General features: G+C 44.3%; 1 pseudogene; it reads right to left on the bottom strand.

Annotated features, from left to right (window-relative positions):
• Positions 1-3,003: 3,003 nt before the first annotated feature.
• On the bottom strand, positions 3,004-18,952 carry LOC121801058 (annotated as a pseudogene).
• Positions 18,953-19,584: the final 632 nt, after the last annotated feature.

The following is a 19,584-nucleotide window of genomic DNA, read 5'->3' as shown; positions in this document are numbered from 1 at the left end:
GACAATCATGTTGTGCATGATAATACATGCGTACATGATGTCGACGATGTTGTCAATGTACCATAGCCGTGTTGGACCCTTCACTGCCGCCCATCGAGCCTGGAGCACACCAAATGCCCGCACCACATCCTTGCGCGCTGCCTCCTGACGTTGCGCAAAGTATATCTTCTTTTCATCTGCTGGGCACCTGATCGTCTTCACAAAGACGGGGCATATCGGGTATATCCCATCCGCCAAATAATAGCCCATATTGCACTGGTTGCCGTTGGCGATGAAGTTGACGGTCGGACCGACGCCCATGCACTAGTCGTTGAAAAGGGGTGACGACTGGAGGACGTTGATGTCGTTGTTCGACCCGGCTACTCCAAAATAGGCATGCCAAATCCACAAACGGTAGTCAGCTACCCCTCAAGGAACATCGTGGGATTCTTGGCCTTGAAACCAGTAGTGTACATCCCTTTCCAGGCAGCGGGGCAGTTCTTCCACTCCCAGTGCATACAATCTATGCTGCCTAACATCCCCGGGAACCTGTGCTGATTCCCGTGCATATCCAACATAGCTTGACAATCTTCGGGGGTAGGCTTCCGAAGATACCTATCCTCGAATATCTCTCTAATGTCCTGACAAAAATACTTCAGGCACTCTCGGGCAGTCGTCTCGCCGATGTGGAGGTACTTGTCGAACATGTCGGCCGCGCCTCCGTATGCCAGCTGCCTGATTGCAGCAGTGCACTTCTGAATCGGCGTGTGTCCGGGTTTACCAGCCGCATCCTCCCGCACCCTGAAATACCCGTATCGACGCTCCAAAGCGCCCACGATACGCAGAAAGAGCGGACGATGCATCCTAAACCGTCGCCGGAATAGGTTCTCCCCAAACCGTGGCTCCGGCGTAAAGTAATCCGCGTACAACCTACGGTGGGCAGCGAGGTGGTCTCGGGGTACCATAGTGCGACGGTGGATGGGTCGAGGCACCGCCGGCGCATAGGCCGCTTGTTCCTCCCTCTCCACGGCATCCCGCATACGTGCGTGAATCAGCCGCATCATGTGTTCATAATGCCCATCACCACCACTACCACTACCAGTACCAATACCGGCCATTACGGATATATAAAAGAAATTTAGAGAGAGAAAAACTTGTTAATACAAGTGGTGCGAATGAAGTAAAGTTCAACGGGATGTATTTATAGGAACCGGGAAAAAAACATTTAATGCAATAAACAGGAATTCCGCGCGGACGTCCATGGGAGTCAACGCAATGGCGGATGTCTGCCACTACTGATGCTATAAGTTCTTTGAAGATTTGGTGTAGGTGTGACATAAGAGTGTGCAGGTGTGCATGTATGGCAGACACAATTTGACTAAATTGCCCTTCAGATGATTTTGGCATTTTCGTCCGAAAAGTAGCTAAAAAAATTATATTCGTGATTATGTTAAATCTTAGGGTCATCCGATATTTTTTGTTGTTGTTAGGGGTCTATAGTGCTACGACCCCAAACGTTATGGAGTGGGGACTAATGAAGTAGTTCACTCTTTGTTAAAATAATAAGCTTTTAAAGTTTCGAGCGAGTGACATTCTCTGTACTCCAAAACTTGTCAATTCGAAGACTTCTCTTATTTCACCTATTTTTGCTCTTTTCCACGGCAAAACTCGACAAACGGGTTACATATTGGTGAAAACACACATATATAAAAGCAAGGAAAACTATGATAAATCCAAGCACAAACTAAACCAAATCTACCTCTTGTTATACGCAATGTCCTCACGATATCAATACATTATCGTATCAAAGTGGGTAAACAAGTTTGTATGTTTATGGCTCGATTTATTGTCTTTATTTCCTAACAATCTGTCCAATACAAACTCCAATTTGTAATAAATAAATTCTAACTAAAATTAATAAATCAATTATCATTTTAACTTGGATGGATCCAACAATTAATTTTTTTAAAAAAATTTATACGATGGTGTTGTGTTTGATTTTTTATTTAAAACATTTGTGTGTATTGTACTGTTAACCTACTGTATCCTATATTGACGTCATACGGTGTCCCGAGGAGGTAAGAGCATGCGTAACGCAAGGGGCCGGGCCGCATCTCGCGAGTCCCGGCCCGTCCCATGCATTACACGGAAGGGCGGCACGGCTCAGGCCCGTCCCGGTGACGCGTGACCGGCCTGGGGAGCGTCCCGCGTCCCGGCCCGGGAGGGGGTTGCACGGTGACGGGCCGCTATTGTTCATCGATTTTAAATTTTTTTTTTTTGCATTTTTAAGAAGAAGAAGAAGAAGAAGGGGGAGAGGGGGAAGAAGGAGGAAGAGGAAGAAGAAGGAGATGGAGAGGGGCGACGTTTTTTTCATCAATTTTAATTTTTTTTTATTTTTTGCATTTTTAAGAAGAAGAAGAAGGGGGAGAGGGGGAAGAAGAAGGAAGAGGAAGAAGGAGATGGAGAAGGGCAACGTGTATTGCAGAATTTTAATTTTTTTATTTTTTTTTTGCATTTTTTTTATTACTCTAATTTTTTGTATATTTTTTAGTTTATAATTTATTATTTTTGTAATAAAAATGAATTGCTCGTGTTATAATTGCTCAACGTATTTTATTTTACGTTCAAAATAGGTTGGAGTTGTGAATAGTGTCATTTATTAGTTGCGGCCCGGGCCGCAACCTCCAGGGTTACAGCAGTTGGGGCCTGGGCCGCAACTGTAGAGGAATGATGACGTGGAGGGGACTTGGGGCCGGAAATGGGGACGGGGTTATTGATGCCCTAACGTACGGTAGACAGAAAGGGTAGGAGAAGGCAAATCAGGGTTTTGAAGAAAGTAATTATATTTGTTAAACTGTAAAAGGAATAACAAGACTATAAATATCTAGACCCTATGCGGTGCGACACTCTTCATTCGATCCGAGAAAGAACCGACAAAGAAAACCCGGAAATTATTGTATAAAATTAAATAGTCGACGCAATTAACTGGACTAACGACTCGATAAAAGATGTTAAATTGCACAATTAAATGTGGAGAGGATCCACATAAAGAGATGCAATCAGTGGCCCCAAATAGTTTTTAGGATCGGTGTAGCCATCTTGTTTGTTATTGTAAGTGATCTCAGCCATGCGGCAGTAGTTAAGGAGCATTTCCACCATTTCCTTACACACACAGCTGCTTCCCTTAGCCCACTCTGCAGTTATATCTGATGGTTGGGCGAATTTTTGATAGTAGTAAATGCAGGTAATGAATATAGATCACGACACAAGGAATTACGTGGTTCGATTTACTGAGGTAAATCTACGTCCACGGGAAGAAAGGAGGGCAAGATTGTATTGCTTGATCTGGTTTTCCAGCTTACAAATACAGACTTGCTATATGATATTTTATGTCTAGAGAAGCCCTCTTCTATCTGATCTAAGTTCTATTTATACATTGAACTAAGATCGTGGCTTGCATCACCACTAACTAGGTCGTGGCTTGCATCACCACTAACTAAGTTAGTGGATGTCGTGGAGGTCATGAGATCCTGCATGGGTCCACTATCTCTTTGTTTGGTCCGCTATCCTGCATGAGTTGACACCACTAAATAGATCATGTAGTGGAGGTCGTGGAGGTTCTGCATGAGTCCACTATCTCCCAGTTCGGTCGAATACTGAGACCGAACTTCTGAACTATCGCCGAGCAGCTTTTGCCGATCTGAGAGTAGAGCTTGATTGGTCGGCTTTTACCGAGCTGTAGGCTGGAGCCGAACTCTTTGGTAATGCCGAACTGATTGGTTGGCTTTTACCGAGCTGTAGGCTGGGGCCGAACTCTTTGGTAATGCCGAACTGATACTCTTCCTTGGGCTTTGGGCTGATGGGCCGTCACTGCTATTGGGCTTGTTTAGTACGTACCCCATCACTACCCCCCCGAAAAGCGAAGTGAATCACTTCGGCGAAGCGAGTCACTTCGGCATTCTGGATAAAGGTACGGGGGAGGCTGACGTCAGGGGACGTGCCTTGCGCGTGACTGCATTAAATGCGACAGTAAAATCCGGCCGTTGAATCCTGAAAAGGTGGGATTCGAAACGGTGCGATGATTTTGAAATCTTCTCCGAATCTGATAAATACGTCCTTTCTTCATCAGTTGAACACTTTTGCTATTGCTTCTTCTGCAATCTCTCTCTTTTGCGTAAAAATTTCCTTCCGCTTTCGAGAATTTCTTCAGAATTTCTTCAGACTTTCAAAGAGTAAGAACCATGTCTTCTTCTTCTTCTTCTGAGTCAGGTAGCGGTAGGAAAGGGGATAAGGGGTCTTCTAGCCGGAAGGAATCCGGGGAGAAGACCGTAGAGTATTTTCACAGCATCTTGAGTAAGGATACTGTGATATCCTTACACGAAAAATATTTTTTTCCTGGGGGGAAGGTTGCGATTCCCGACGACCTTCATAGGGCTGACTCGCCGCCGGAGGGTTACGCCACCGTTTATGAAGCCGGCTTGGAATGCGGGCTTCGTTTCCCTCTTCCCCCTGCCTTTGTAGAGCTGCTAGATTTTTTCAACTCCCTTTAGGTCAGGTGACTCCGAACTCTTGGAGGCACTTATCGGCCTTTGCTGCCGAACTGCGTAGGCTAGACAAGGATCTGTCTCTGAGGGCAATCCTTAATTTTTTCCAGTTTAAGAGAAAAGGATCTTGGTTTTACTTGATCCCTTTACAGCCTTTTAGGGCCTTCTGCAAAACCAAGTGGCCAAAGTGGCAACATCGCTTCTTTTTTTATAATAGGACAGCGGCTCCGGGCTTTCCTTGGAGAGGGCCGAAGTCCGTGATTCCTCATCCTCGGTTAGAACCGTTGGACGAGCTCGAGGGCGAGCTCAATAAGATTCCTATGATTAGGAAGCAGTACCTGGAGTCTGAGCTCGTCAAGGGCGACTTCGTGTTCGACTCCTCGTCTTCGGATGAAGAGACCGAGGGTGAGGAATTCTTTTTTGTGCCTTACTGCTTTTGTGGCGAAAACTAACTTTGCTTTCTTGCTTTTTGGCAGTGTACATGCTGAATAAGATTAGCCGCAAATCCTCCGAGCTTAAGGAGCCGGAGAAAGAGAAGTCTACCAGCTCGGCGCCTGATGCCGAGAAGAATCCGAAGAGGCAAAAGACCTCTTCGGATCCAAAGAAGCCGGAGTCGACTTCGGCAAGTAGGAAGGGGAAGACCCAGAAGCCCCCAAGAGCGCCAGAGAAAGACGTGGTCTTGGCGCCTCCTTCGGAGCATATCTGTGAGCCATTTTTATGGCCCACGGACTTCGCCGAGGTGAATTGTCTTCTTGATTTTCTGGCCTTGCTTTTTTCCTGTATTTTTTGTGGCCCCTCGGTTGACTTTTTCCTTTTTCCATTTTCAGAGGAACGATATGCTCTCCAAGCTCGTCGCCGTTGAACTCTCCAAAGCGTCCAACGATTATGCTGAAATGCAGAGGAAGTTGGCGGCTGCTCGTCACCAGGCCGAACAGGCTAAGGCAGACTTTGAGAAGGCCAGAGCTGCTAGGATCTCGGCCCAGGATGAAGCCCAGTTTGCCAAAAACCAGCTCGTCATCCAGCGAGAGCAGACGAAACGGAGGGATGTTGCCGCCGTGGTTGCCCAAGGGGAGGTTCTCCGTGCTTTCGCGGAGAAACTCTTTCTGAGCAATCAATTTTCGGCCTTTGTCGGTGATCTGCTGAAACTGATGACCGATAATGCCGAGCAGGGGCCCGAAGTCGTTCTGCCGCTGTACGGCCGAGAGATAGCAGCTCGTCTCCAGAGTCTGCCGCTCCTTGAGGAGCTTGCTTCGTCCTCGGTCCTGCTTTCTGCTGACCGAGTTCGTAGTTGCCGAGCTGACCGGGACGAGAATATGGAGGCTATCTTTGCCTCCTTAGGGCCAGTTTCACCCGCTCCAATTTTCCACGGAGAGGGTGAGACCGAGCAGCTTGATCAGCAGACCGGAGACAGGCAGGCCGAGCAAGAGGTGCTGCTGATCGGTGATGGGGGCACCGAGCAGGCTGGGGGGAGCAGGGAGGCCGAGGCTGAAGCTGAGGCAGACAAGGAGAAGGAAGCTGAACCTCACCGAGGAGCCGGAGACGAAGCTGGCGAAGTATGATTTCGTCTCCCTTCTCTTAGTTTAGTTTCTTCCTTCTTGTAAAATGGCCTTGAAGCCCTCCTTGTGTAAAAAATTTTTTCTTATGAATGAAAAAATTCTTCTTTCTGCACTTGTGTCTTCGTATAGCTTTTCGTACTCTCTTTTACTCCTGTTGTGGTTTACTACCTGCTCAGTAAACTGAAATGCCGAACTGACATAGCTGCTTTGTATTCTTAACTCTTTAAGGAGCTGGAGGTACTTCACTGGAAGCGGCTGTACTCTTCCGCTTTAGACGAAGCTGAGAAAAAAGCCATAGCTGACCAGATGAAGAATGACGAACTCTTGGCTTGTTTAGTGAAGCTGGAGGCCGACAATAAGGACTTAGAGTCCGAAAAGAAAGATCTGGAGGCCGAGCTGAACACTGCCGTCGCTGAGAGGACTGCATATGAGGATTTCATCAGCAGGCGCGGGGGAATGACCATCTCTGAAGTTCAGGAACGAGTTGACGAACTGTGGGAGGAATATCACGTACTCCGGAGGAACAATGCGCTGGAGAGCTCGGCTTGCCAACAAGTTGTGAAATCATTGCGGCGATGGGCTTCTCGGTACGACATCGTTCTTTCCCGGCGTCCTTCAATCGAGAGATTCCTTAGGCATTTCCCGCCAACAGATGCTCATACTCCAGCTCAAACCTCTGATCCACTTGCTCAAAATCCTACTCCAAATCAGCAACGAACTCAGGAGCAACCGGAAACGTCAAGACGAGAACGGACTCAGGAGCAACCGGAAACGTCAAGACAAGGACGGACTGAAGTTCGTAGAGGAGCTGTGATTATGAGTGAGCAAGATCAACAAATGCTTCGTGAAGAGACTCTTCGCCGCCGAGGTGCCAGTACTTCCCGGACTCAAGGAAGAGGCGGTAGGTCGATCAGAGCATCTCGTCGACCTGCTTATTCTTCAGCTGCCCGGAACGCCCGAACTCGGCTTCACGAGGATTTTGTGAATAGATGGCTCAACTTTAGCAACCAGGGACAGTAGAATAGTCCTTTGTAATAGCGTAACGCCTTCTCGTAGGGCAGCGGAGTTGTATGCCGAACAAGTTTTAATAAATGAAATCTTCATTTCGCTTCTATCACTGCGTATTTACAGCTCAGCGAAAAAATTTCATCGTGCTCGTCCTCGGTCTTATGAAGTAAACTTCTTTGACCGGACTCGTCCTCGGTCTTATGAAGTAAGCTCCTTTGACCGGACTCGTCTTTGGTCTTATGAAGTAAACTTCTTTGACCGGACTTGATCCTCGGTCTTATGAAATAAACTTCTTTGACCGGACTCGTCTTTGGTCTTATGAAGTAAATTTCTTTGACCGGACTCGTCTTTGGTCTTATGAAGTAAATTTCTTTGACCGGACTAAGCTTGTGTCCTAATTTGGCGAGTTTTATCGCTCGGATCGGACTTTCCCTTGTCCTAATTTGGGGATCGGACTTTCCCTTGTCCTAATTCGGCGAGTTTTATCGCGTGGATCGGACTTTCCCTTGTCCTAGTTCGGCGAGTTTTATCGCGTGGATCGGACTTTCCCTTTGTTGCAGTTCGTTTCAGACGAACTGCTTGTTTCTTAAGCTGAATTGTGGTCTTGTATCCTCCTTAGAAGCTTGGACTCACAATCGTTGGCTTATATATGTTCTAAAAAGGGGATCAGCCTTCGAAGAACAAGATACCTCAGTAACATTTGTAAGAGACGACACGCATATAGACAGACAAAACGCACATAGACGAACAAAACGCACATAGACAAACATAAAAAACAAGTAAAAAACAAAGAAAGCACATACCCCTAGGACCGAACTAGACACAAGACTGACTGACCGGACTGTCTCTTACAAATGGAGCTTCTTGAGGTTGGAAATGTACCATGTTCGGGGTACTTGTTCTCCTGACATGTGAGTCAATTTGTAAGACCCTTTGCCGAGGACTTCTGACACCCGATATGGACCTTCCCATGTGGGTTCGAGTTTGCCCAGCTTTTCTGCTCGGCTTACTTCGTTGTTTCTCAAGACGAGATCTCCCACTTGAAATTGCAGCTTTTTCACCCTTTGGTTATAATACCGGGCTACTTGCTCCTTGTACTTGGCTGCTTTTATGCAGGCCAATTCTCTTCTTTCTTCGGCCAGATCTAGTTCGGCTCTCAGTCCGTCATCATTCATTTCTGCTGAGAAATTAAGAGTTCGGGGACTGGGTATGCCGATCTCAACCGGAATCACGGCTTCAGTGTCGTACACCAGACTGTACGGAGTTTCACCGTTGGAGGTTTTGGGTGTAGTTAGGTAGGACCATAGGACTTGAGGGAGATTTTCTACCCATTGTCCTTTGGCTTGTTCTAACCGAGCTTTTAACCCTTTCACCAAGATACGGTTTGTTACCTCCGTTTGTCCGTTTGCTTGTGGGTGGGAGACCGAAGTGAACCGCTGTTGAATATTCAGCTCTTGGCACCAATTCTTGAATGTCTTGTCGGTGAACTGAGTCCCATTATCCGAAATGAGGATGTGGGGTATGCCAAATCGGCACACTATGTTCTTCCAGACGAAATCCAATGCCTTCGAGCTCGTTATCGTAGCTAATGGTTCAGCCTCCACCCACTTCGTGAAGTAATCCACGGCAACGATAAGGAATTTCATTTGCCGAGGAGCTTGTGGTAGTGGTCCTACTATGTCTATGCCCCATTGCATAAAAGGCCAAGGGCTTTGCATAGCACATAGATCGGTCTGCGGCATCCTTGGGATATTTGCATGAATTTGGCACTTCGTACATGTCTTGACGAGCTGCACTGCTTCTTGTACCAAAGTTGGCCAATAATATCCCCATCTCAGAACTTTTTTAGCTAAAGCTCTAGCTCCGATGTGGCTACCGCAAGATCCTTCATGAACTTCTCTAAGGATGTAGTCCGTCTCTTCTGGTCCTACACATCGCAATAACGGTTGAAGGTAGGACTTTCTGTATAGGACTCCTTCATGAAGTTCATACCGAAGTGCTCGGCATGTGATTTTCCGAGCTTCTCTCTTATCCTCGGGCAGTTGTCCTTGATCTAGATACTGTAAGATCGGCGTCATCCAGTTCGGCGAGCTGGTTACTGAATGTACCTCAGCTTCATCAATGCTTCGGTGTAGTAATTCCTCCACCTTTGAGCTCGGATATGAGGCCAACTTACTTAAAGTATCTGCTCGGCTGTTTTCCGCTCTGGGAATGCGGATTATCCGAAAATAAGAGAAACTTCGGCTAATGCTTTGCGCTTTGTCCAAGTATTTTTTCATCCTCTCATCTCGGGCTTCACTTGTACCCAGCATGTGATTCACTATGACTTGTGAATCACAATGGATTTTGAGAGATTTGACAAATAGACTTTGCGCTAATTGAAGTCCGGCAAGGAGGGCTTCGTATTCGGCTTCGTTATTAGTAGTTGGGAATAAGAACCGAAGTGAATAAGTTACCTCGTGTCCGTCGGGAGCGATAAGTAGAATACCAGCTCCACTTCCCGTCTTATTCGAAGCTCCATCTACGAATCCACTCCAGCAGTCCGGCGGTTCTACTTCGGATTCTTGGGGCTGTGTTAGTTCGTCATTGGCAGGATTTTTCTGTTCGGCAATAACAGGGATTGCTTGATCGAACTTTGCTTCTGCAAGAAAATCTGCCAAGGCTTGTCCCTTGATGGCTTTCCGAGGTAGATATTCTATTGAGTGTTCTCCCAACTCTATGGCCCATTTGGCGATTCTGCCTGATGCTTCTGGCTTGGTCAAAACTTGCCGAAGTGGCAGATCGGTTAAGACGCATACCTTGTGAGCATAGAAGTATGGCCGCAGTCTCCTTGCTGCATTTACTAACGCCAGAGCAATTTTTTCCAGAGGTTGATACCTTGTTTCTGGACCTCTTAATGCTCGGCTTGTAAAGTAGATGGGAAGCTGCTTTAGGCCTTCTTCTCGTACAAGCACCGCGCTAATGGTTTGATCTGATGCCGCTAAGTATAAGAATATCACTTCGGCATCTGTTGGAGCAGAGAGAATTGGAAGCTTGGCTAAATAACTTTTGAGCTCGTCAAAAGCCTTTTTCTGCTCGGCTCCCCACTCAAACTTTGGTGCCTTTTTCAACACTTTGAAGAACGGTAGTTGCTTTTCGGCTGCTTGGGAAAGGAATCTATTCAGTGCGGCTAGACATCCAGTTAGCCTTTGCACATCATGTATGGACTTCGGCATCGCCATGTTCAGAACAACTTGAACTTTTGAGGGATTTGCCTTGAGTCCGTCCTTTGAAACCCAACAACCCAGAAACTTTCCCGAATCTACCAAAAAGGTACATTTTTGGGGATTGAGTTTGAGGTTGGCTTTTTTGAGCACGTCGAGGGTGGATTTGAGGTTGTCTTCGTACTCCGAAGTGCTTCTGCTTTTGACGACTATGTCGTCGACATACACTTCAACCTCTTTTCCTATCAAATGCCGAAAAAGCTTATCTACCATCCTTTGATATGTGGCTCCGGCATTCTTTAAACCGAATGGCATCTTTTTATAAGCAAAGATGCCGAAGTCAGTAATGAAAGCCGTTTTTGAAGCATCATTCTCATCCATTAAAACTTGGTGGTAGCCTTTGTATAAATCAAGAAAACAGAAAATTTCGAAGCCGATCAAAGCTTCTACTTTTTATCTATGTTCGGAAGGGGATAGCAATCTTTAGGACAGTGCTTGTTTAGATCGGTAAAATCTATGCACATCCGCCATCCTCCTTCTTTTTTCTTGATCATCACAGGATTGGCCACCCAAGAAGGATATTTCACCTCGAATAATACATCCGCTTTCAATAATTGGCGGACTTCGTCATGGATGACTTGATTTCTTTCTGCCGCAAAGAGTCTTTGCTTCTGTTTTATTGGCCGGACTGAAGGATCAATATTTAATCGATGAGTGATTACCTCAGGGGGCACTCCGGTCATGTCCAACGGAGACCATGCAAAGACATCTTTGTACTCCTTGAGGAGCTGGATGGTCTTTTCCCGGAGTAGGGGCGTTCCCGCGAAACCGATCTTGACCGTTCTGGATGGATCATCTTCGTATAACTGAACGGTCATTGAGTTCGACTCTGGTATGACTTCGGTCATTTCGCTTGCCTCTGACTCCGGCTGCTGTGATTGCTATGCTTGATGATGCCGATCTGATTGCTCGGCACTTTTAAGCGCAATCTGCAGACACTCTTTTGCTCTCTTTTGATCACCTCGGATGACCGCTATCCCACCTTTAGTGGGAATCTTGATGGTGAGGTGATAAGTAGAGCAAACGGCCCGAACTGCGTTGAGCCAGTCTCTTCCCAAGATGATGTTGTACGGGGACCGAGCTTTTACCACAAAGAACTCGATCATCGTACTGGAGCTTGTAGGCGCTTTTCCCACCGTGATCGGAAGGCTGATAATACCTTCAGGGCGGGTGTCCTCCTGGGCGAAACTTTTCAGAGGAAGTGGAGCCGGACTGAGCCGAGCTGGATCCACTTCTAATTTATCGAAACATTCTTTAAAAAGAACGCTGACTGACGCTCCGGTATCCACAAACACTATGTGGATCAGTTTGTTTGCCACTCCGGCTTGGATGACAATAGCGTCTTGATGAGGAGAGATGGCCGGGACGGGATCTGCATCTGAAAATGTAATCACTTCGTCCTGCTTCAGCCTTTTATGCGTTGGCTCCTCTCGATTGGAGCCTCTGCGCTCTGACTTCAGGGACGATTTAGTCTTCCCGGCAGGGAGAGCATCAATAGTCAGGATTACTCCATCATATTGCAGCTCGTCATCGTCTTCGGGGTCCTGTTGCTTTTTCAGATCCTGAGGAGCGCAGTTTGCACCTCTCTGCTTTTTGTTCTTTTTCGGCTGCTTGATTTGGTATTTTTTTAACGTTCCTGCTTTCACAAGAGCGTCAATACCTGCAGCCAAATGTCGGCACTCCTCGGTATCGTGACCGTGGTCTTGATGGAAGGAGCAATATTGATCCTGAGGTCGACGCGCGGCCGATTTCGTCATCCGCTTTGGTTTTTCGAACATATCGGAATGCAGTTCGAAAATTTCCGCTCTCGACTTGTTCAATGGTACGAACTGAGCGGGCGGCTTCTCAGGATTGAGACGTGGCCCCAATCGGTCTTGCACCGGAGTCCTTTGAATCCTTTCAAAAGGAGTTCGGCGAGGATGTCCCTGATCGCCAAAAGGAGTTCGGCGAGGATGTCCCTGATCGCTATGATCGGGCTTCCTCCTGTCTCCTCGGGATGAGCTGTCTAAAGACCGTTTGCGACGGTCTGCCTCATCGGCACGAGAGAACTGGTCCGCAATGTCCCACATCTCTTGAGCTGTTTGCGGACTGCATTCCACGAGCTTTCTGTAGAGAGCTCCGGGCAGGATTCCATTTTGGAATGCCGAAATGACAAGTAGATCATTGAGATCATCTACTTGTAGGCATTCCTGGTGGAATCTCGTCATAAAGTCGCTGATCTTTTCGTCGCGACCTTGACGTATAGAAAGCAGCTGAGCCGAAGTGATTCGGGCTTCCGCTTTCTGAAAGAACCTCCTGTGGAAAGCATCCATTAGATCTCGGTAAGATCTAATGCTGCCTTGGGGGAGGCTATCGAACCACCTTCTTGCGTTCCCGATAAGCAGCTCGGGAAACAGCTTGCACATATGGACCTCATTGAGACCCTGGTTCGCCATGTTATACTGATAGCGTCCCAAGAAATCATGAGGATCCACTAACCCGTCATAAGTCATCGACGGAGTTCGGTAGTTCTGTGGCAAGGGAGTTCGGGTGATATCGTCCGAGAACGGAGTCTTCAATGCTCCGTACATGGCGAACCCGACATCTCTTCGTTATGGAGGAGATGGAGTTCTCCTGTGATTCCGGTGCCGAGGAGGAACAGGAACATGTCGGGGTTGAGGATTCTTCTTCCTGGAAGACACAGCACTACTGCGGTAGTGACTTTCATGTCTGGATGAGGAGGGAGAATCCACCGTTTTCGTCTCCGGCTTTTGGCTCTTTTGCAGGAAGATTAAGAACTCTTCCTGCTTCTCGGCCAAAAACAATTTGACAGCCTCGTTCAAATCGGGCTGCTGGGACGACTCGGTGCGATGAGTCTTTGAGCGGCTTGTTCCTTCTCCGTGAGAACTGGAAGTAGATTTCTCCCGAGGCTGTTTTCCAGACCTGCGGGCTGGACTAGCTTCCTCATGATTATCACGAACGGTATTATGGGTGTTACGTGATCTGGTATGCATTTTTTTGGTGGAAGAGGATCAAAAACTCGCTTTATCACAAATTTGGTTCTCTGTTTCCCACAGACGGCGCCAGTGATGGTTGGGCGAATTTTTGATAGTAGTAAATGCAGGTAATGAATATAGATCACGACACAAGGAATTACGTGGTTCGATTTACTGAGGTAAATCTACGTCCACGGGAAGAAAGGAGGGCAAGATTGTATTGCTTGATCTGGTTTTCCAGCTTACAAATACAGACTTGCTATATGATATTTTATGTCTAGAGAAGCCCTCTTCTATCTGATCTAAGTTCTATTTATACATTGAACTAAGATCGTGGCTTGCATCACCACTAACTAGGTCGTGGCTTGCATCACCACTAACTAAGTTAGTGGATGTCGTGGAGGTCATGAGATCCTGCATGGGTCCACTATCTCTTTGTTTGGTCCGCTATCCTGCATGAGTTGACACCACTAAATAGATCATGTAGTGGAGGTCGTGGAGGTTCTGCATGAGTCCACTATCTCCCAGTTCGGTCGAATACTGAGACCGAACTTCTGAACTATCGCCGAGCAGCTTTTGCCGATCTGAGAGTAGAGCTTGATTGGTCGGCTTTTACCGAGCTGTAGGCTGGAGCCGAACTCTTTGGTAATGCCGAACTGATTGGTTGGCTTTTACCGAGCTGTAGGCTGGGGCCGAACTCTTTGGTAATGCCGAACTGATACTCTTCCTTGGGCTTTGGGCTGATGGGCCGTCACTGCTATTGGGCTTGTTTAGTACGTACCCCATCAATATCCTTCCATCCATTTTCAATAAATTCCACAAACTCACAAATAGCCTCTTCCTTCGATACACCTTTGTCTTTCATGTACCAATTCATAACCTTTGCCAGTTTTCCATCCCTATTCTCGCGCTTGTTAATACAAATTCTGTGATTTGAATGACAATCATCCCATTTTATTAGCATCTCTTACTTCATGGCTGCCTAAGTCATCGTTGGTTCGGCCCATCTTAGCAGCGGAGATTACGACGTTGGGCTCACTGAGCAGCCATTGAACTGCTTTTTCATCAACAGATTCCACGCCAGGGACAAGAGATGTGAACAACACATAGATACAGCTCGTAATCATTGAATTCTTCATATACTCTTCAAAACCTGGCATTTGCCTTTCCATGATCCATTTCTGCTCTTTGTTGTAAGCCCTACCAATCTCTTTCACCTTATTCTCACAAAACAAACATTAATGTCCCGAAATTCAAAACATATATACTATGTTTCTAATTTAAACATTACTTTTCGGTTAATGCACGCCTTTGATTTTTCAAATAAACTTGTGTAAACTGAAGTGGAAATTAATACTAAGCCATACTGTTTCTGTGTAGTAAGGAACAACGAAGGATTTTCCTTGCTTTTCTGCATCTAGTGCTAAATCTTCATATATACTCATAATGAATCTATAAACAACTTTCATATAATCCGGGAGCACATCAATCTCATTCAAAGTCCACCTGAGAAAATTAAAAGTGTGATAATTACTTTCACTCTAATTTTTTCTTCATCACATGGAGTGTATAACTACAGGTAGTAAAATAGTGCGTGCAATATATATTGGAGCTTACATATTGTACAATTTTGAAAGATCTTAGGTAGAAAATTATTCTTATTATATGATTTTAAAAAAATTATATGCACGTGCATGTGTATATATAAGTACGGAGTATATTATTGCGTACCTATCCAAAATTGCGGTAAAAAGCTCATCTTCTTCGAGTGTAGCATAATTATCATAAGTGTCATCCATAATTGACACAAGTTGCGTGTTTTTGGCGACAGCTACTCGAACGTAAGAGTATTGAGGTTCGTAGCGGAAGGCAGTTCCCCAAAGATAACATTCTACAATTCTGTCTCTTGCATATGACAATTTATTCTTTAGGTCGAATTTATCCCACCACCTTCACCAAAATACCCACAAATTAAAGCATGTCTTAAACTAATTAAGGTCAAGAATCACATATATAATTGATTTTCACTGTGGTTAATTCAGCCAGTTCTTTCCTGTAGATATTCTGCAAGAAATTGAAATTTATTTTGGCTAGTTTGAGAAGTGATCTATCATCCGTTCCATCCTCACTTTCGTAAATGGAAATGTTAAACCGTATATTTAAAATACTAAAGTCCCAATTTGGTCCTTAACATATTGCGTTTTTTTTTATTTTGGTCCAAAACATTATCTTTTGAATTATTTGGTCCCTCACATTTGAAATCGGATCGCATTTGGTCCATTTTGGACGGTTCCGTCAAATTTTTGACGGTTTTAATTACCGGGTCACAAATCCGTCACTAATACTCGCGAACAACCTTCTCCCATCTCACCACATTCAAGCAAGAACATCCCTCCATTTCATCTCATCGAACAACCTTCTCCCATCTCCCATCTCCCATCTCATCACATTTCGCATACGCATCCATCACAGAACTCGATAGAACAACATTTGTCAAGAATCCAAGTACAAAAACTTGGCAATGCAGCTGCTTTAACAACCACAAAGCCTTCAACTTCACAAAAACCGTCAACACCCCAGCAAAGCTATACTCATTATACCCACAATCCGACCTTCTCAGCTCCAAATAACAACTTACAGCCTCATCTAACCTCTCGCTCTGCACATACGCCATTATCATCGTGTTCCAACTGACGAAATCTCTCTCCGGAATTTTATCAAACACCTTCCGCGCAGCCTTCGCCATCCCCAGCTTCGCGTAACCAGAGAGCATATTATTCCAAGAATACAAATTCATCACGCGCATTTTGTCGAACACCTCCCGCGCCCAAGAATGATCGCCGCATTTCGCATACATTTCTATCAAATGATTGGCAAGGAAAGTGTCGGGATGCTTCGATCTTGTCAGCTTCCAATGGAGGTGCACCAATTTCCCCGCCTTGAGCGACTTCTCATCGGCAATTCGGCGGAGGAGAGAGGCGATGGTTTTGTAGTTGAGCAAAACGCCTCCTTTAGATAAATAGGGCAAGGCGTCAACTGCTTCACAGAGCTGGCCGCGCGATGCGAGATTGAGTAAATTCTGTACACCGCAGGGATAGTTTCGCAATTCAGTGACGGATTAGTGGCGGATTTGTGACGGATTAGTGACGGATTTGTGACCCGGTAATTAAAACCGTCAAAAATTTGACAGAACCGTCCAAAATGGACCAAATGTTATCCGATTTCAAATGTGAGGGACCGAATAATTCAAAAGATAATGTTTTGGACAAAAATAAAAAAACGCAATATGTTAAGGACCAAATTGAGACTTTAGTCTATTTAAAATGAATGGAGTGCTTTAAAGCTTGCTCCACTTTCTCTTTTATGGGAGACTCTAGTGTTGGTAACATTTTCTTCAATTGATCAACCGTGAATTTCGCAGCTTCGTCTAATATTTTTTCATCGTGGATACGGACATGAGCTGCCTCGTACAAACTTAGCATGCCTTCCATGTCGCTGCTAAGCCTTTCTGATTTCCATTTGCAGTCTTTCTCGACAAATTTGTTGAAAACACCTGCATGCATGTGTTAATATGAAAGTGATATATATTTGAGTAAAGAACATATGACGATTTTAAATGGCGTCATTTAAAACTAACAATCAACGACTATTTAGTTGATTTTGACCGGATTAGGTTTTTGAATTAGAATTTATTAATTGTTTCAAAACAATTTAGAATTAGAATTATTATTCTAAATTTTTTTAGAGAAGATGATGTCCTTTAACCCTAGCAAACTAAAAATATTATTGGAAAGGAGAGGGGGCGCCTCCTTCTTCTTCCACATTCTCGTCGCTGATTATCTCACTCTGCCGCCAGTGCAGCTGTCGTCTCCTCCGTGCGACAGCACGTAGCGGCCATCTCCTCCTCCTATTTTTTTCTCCACGGCGAACTCACCTCTCTCGACTTCTTCTCCTCCTTCCCTTTCTAAACTCTTTCCGCCTTCAAGCTTCTGCAATCCCACCGTGTTCGCTCGTCTGCCCCATCACCAACTGCGGCAACGTGAATCTGCGCTGATTCTATTTTTTAATTTTTTTTTTGGAATTAGGTTTCAATTTGTGTAAATTGCCTTCTTAATTCAGAATGAGAAACGTAAAAGAGAAATTTTTTTTAGTTTTGTATTTTTTGCATTTTTTGGTAGTTAAAAGTATTTTACATTAAAAAATTTGCAAACAAAATATTAGGTTATAAAATTAGGTGCTAAAAAACGTAATTAGTAACTTAATCTAGTCAAAATCACATAAACAGGGGCTGACTGTTAGTTTTAGACGGCGCCGTCCAAAAAGGACCAAATCCGTCTCGTTTTCAATTGTTCAGGATAAAATAATTCAAAAGATAATATTTAGGATCATAATCGTAAAATCGTGTATATGTTTAGGATCACTTTTGGCCCTTACTCTATATATTATCCTACCGAAAATAGGTGATATTTAAATATTTACAATAATATATGAATGATATATAATCGACATACGGCAAGAAACATGATACTGATGACTTCTAAGTAAACGAAATCGAATCGCAGTAGTGAATAAGTCATCATCTTTTTCTTCCTTTGCAGAATCATAAACTTGATTGAGCTTCTCTTCAATTTCTTTCTCGAAATGGTATGCGACTCCCAAACGCTCAATTTTGTCGATCAATATCAATATCAATATCAATTTGGTAGACTCCGCAGCCATCAACATGCTTCCAATTACTTTCTTCAATGCTTCCATTTCCTTGGTATACTTCTCCTGCACCTGTACAAACAAACCATTTCTTTGTCTACAAATTCAGAATTTTTTTAACAAATTTTAAAAAATCTAAACGTGAGAGGCTAGTTTAAAAAATCTAAATTTGTAATTATATTGTATAAGATTAAATTATTGTTACATATATATTTATTTATATTATTTTCTTTATAGCTTACTGTTTAAAAATTTGAAAAAATTTAAAAATAAATAAATGGCACGTGCATAGCACGGGGATAACACTAGTAAAGATAAAAATAAAAGATATTTAAGACTTAATATATAATGCAAAATAAAATAATGAGTTGGTAAAAAAAGTAGTAACTGTTAAAATGACCTATATGTGTTAGGGGTATTTCAGTCCTATAAAAGTATAAAAGATTAAAAAATGTCAAACATCAAAGTCCAAATACTGCAAATGATATTTTTAAATTCCAAAAACTACAAATATGCAAATAGCAAAATCCTGAGTAGTTACTCTGAATTAAAATCATAAAACATTAATTTAGTTTATTAAATACTCCCTCTGTTCCATAATAATTATTACTCTTTTCTATTTCGGTCCGTCCCACAATAATTATCATACTTTATTTTTATTATAAATGGTAAGTAGGTCTCACAATCCACTAACTCTTTTCATTTACATTTTATTATAAAATCAATATAAAAAAGTGGGTCTCATATTCCACTAACTTTTTCAACCAACTTTTTTTTACATTTCTTAAAATTTGTGCTCACAATAAGAGTGACAATTATTGTGAGACGGATGGAGTAATACAATAGTAGTACTATAAGAGCATCTCCAATGGCGGACGTCCGGTCGGACGTCACCGACGGGCTTCAGTTTTATCGCCCATTTTCAACGAGCAGTGCCAGGGCGTCGGTCCGGCCATCAGTTTTGTCGCCAACGACAACCGGCATGATATGGGCTACTACTTGGCGGATGAGATATACCCTAGGTGGCCCGTCTTTGTGAAGACGATCAGATGCGCATCAGATGAGAGGAAGGCCTACTTTGCGTAACGGTAGGAGTCGGCGCGCAAGGACGTGGAACGCGCATTTGGTGTGCTCCAGTCTCGATGGGCGGCAATTAGGGGTCCAGCGCGTTTGTGGCATGTAGACTGCATTGCTGATATAATGTACGTCTGTATTATCATGCACAACATGATTGTCGAAGATGAAGGTGTACAACTGACTAGTTGGGCCAACGACGATAATGAAGCCGGTCCAAGCCACGGCGTGGCTGCCCCCAACGTACGAAGCGAGGTACCTCACGATGAAGTCGGCCGCCTCCAAGCACATGTCGACATGCGCCAAGTGATGCTCATATTCGACTCCAAAATGATTTAATTGAAGAGTTGTGAGCGCGGAGGACTGCACGACGTTAGTTTTTTTTTAATTATGTATTTTTTTAAATCTACCTTTTTTTTAATTATGTATTTTTTTTAATTAATGTATTTTTTAAATTAAATATTATTATTGAGTTTTC

This window comes from Salvia splendens, chromosome 4, assembly GCF_004379255.2.
Source record: "Salvia splendens isolate huo1 chromosome 4, SspV2, whole genome shotgun sequence".
NCBI classification, from domain to species: Eukaryota; Viridiplantae; Streptophyta; class Magnoliopsida; order Lamiales; family Lamiaceae; genus Salvia; species Salvia splendens.
Note: the sequence above shows the minus strand (reverse complement) of the source record. Positions and strands in the feature narration are given on the sequence as shown.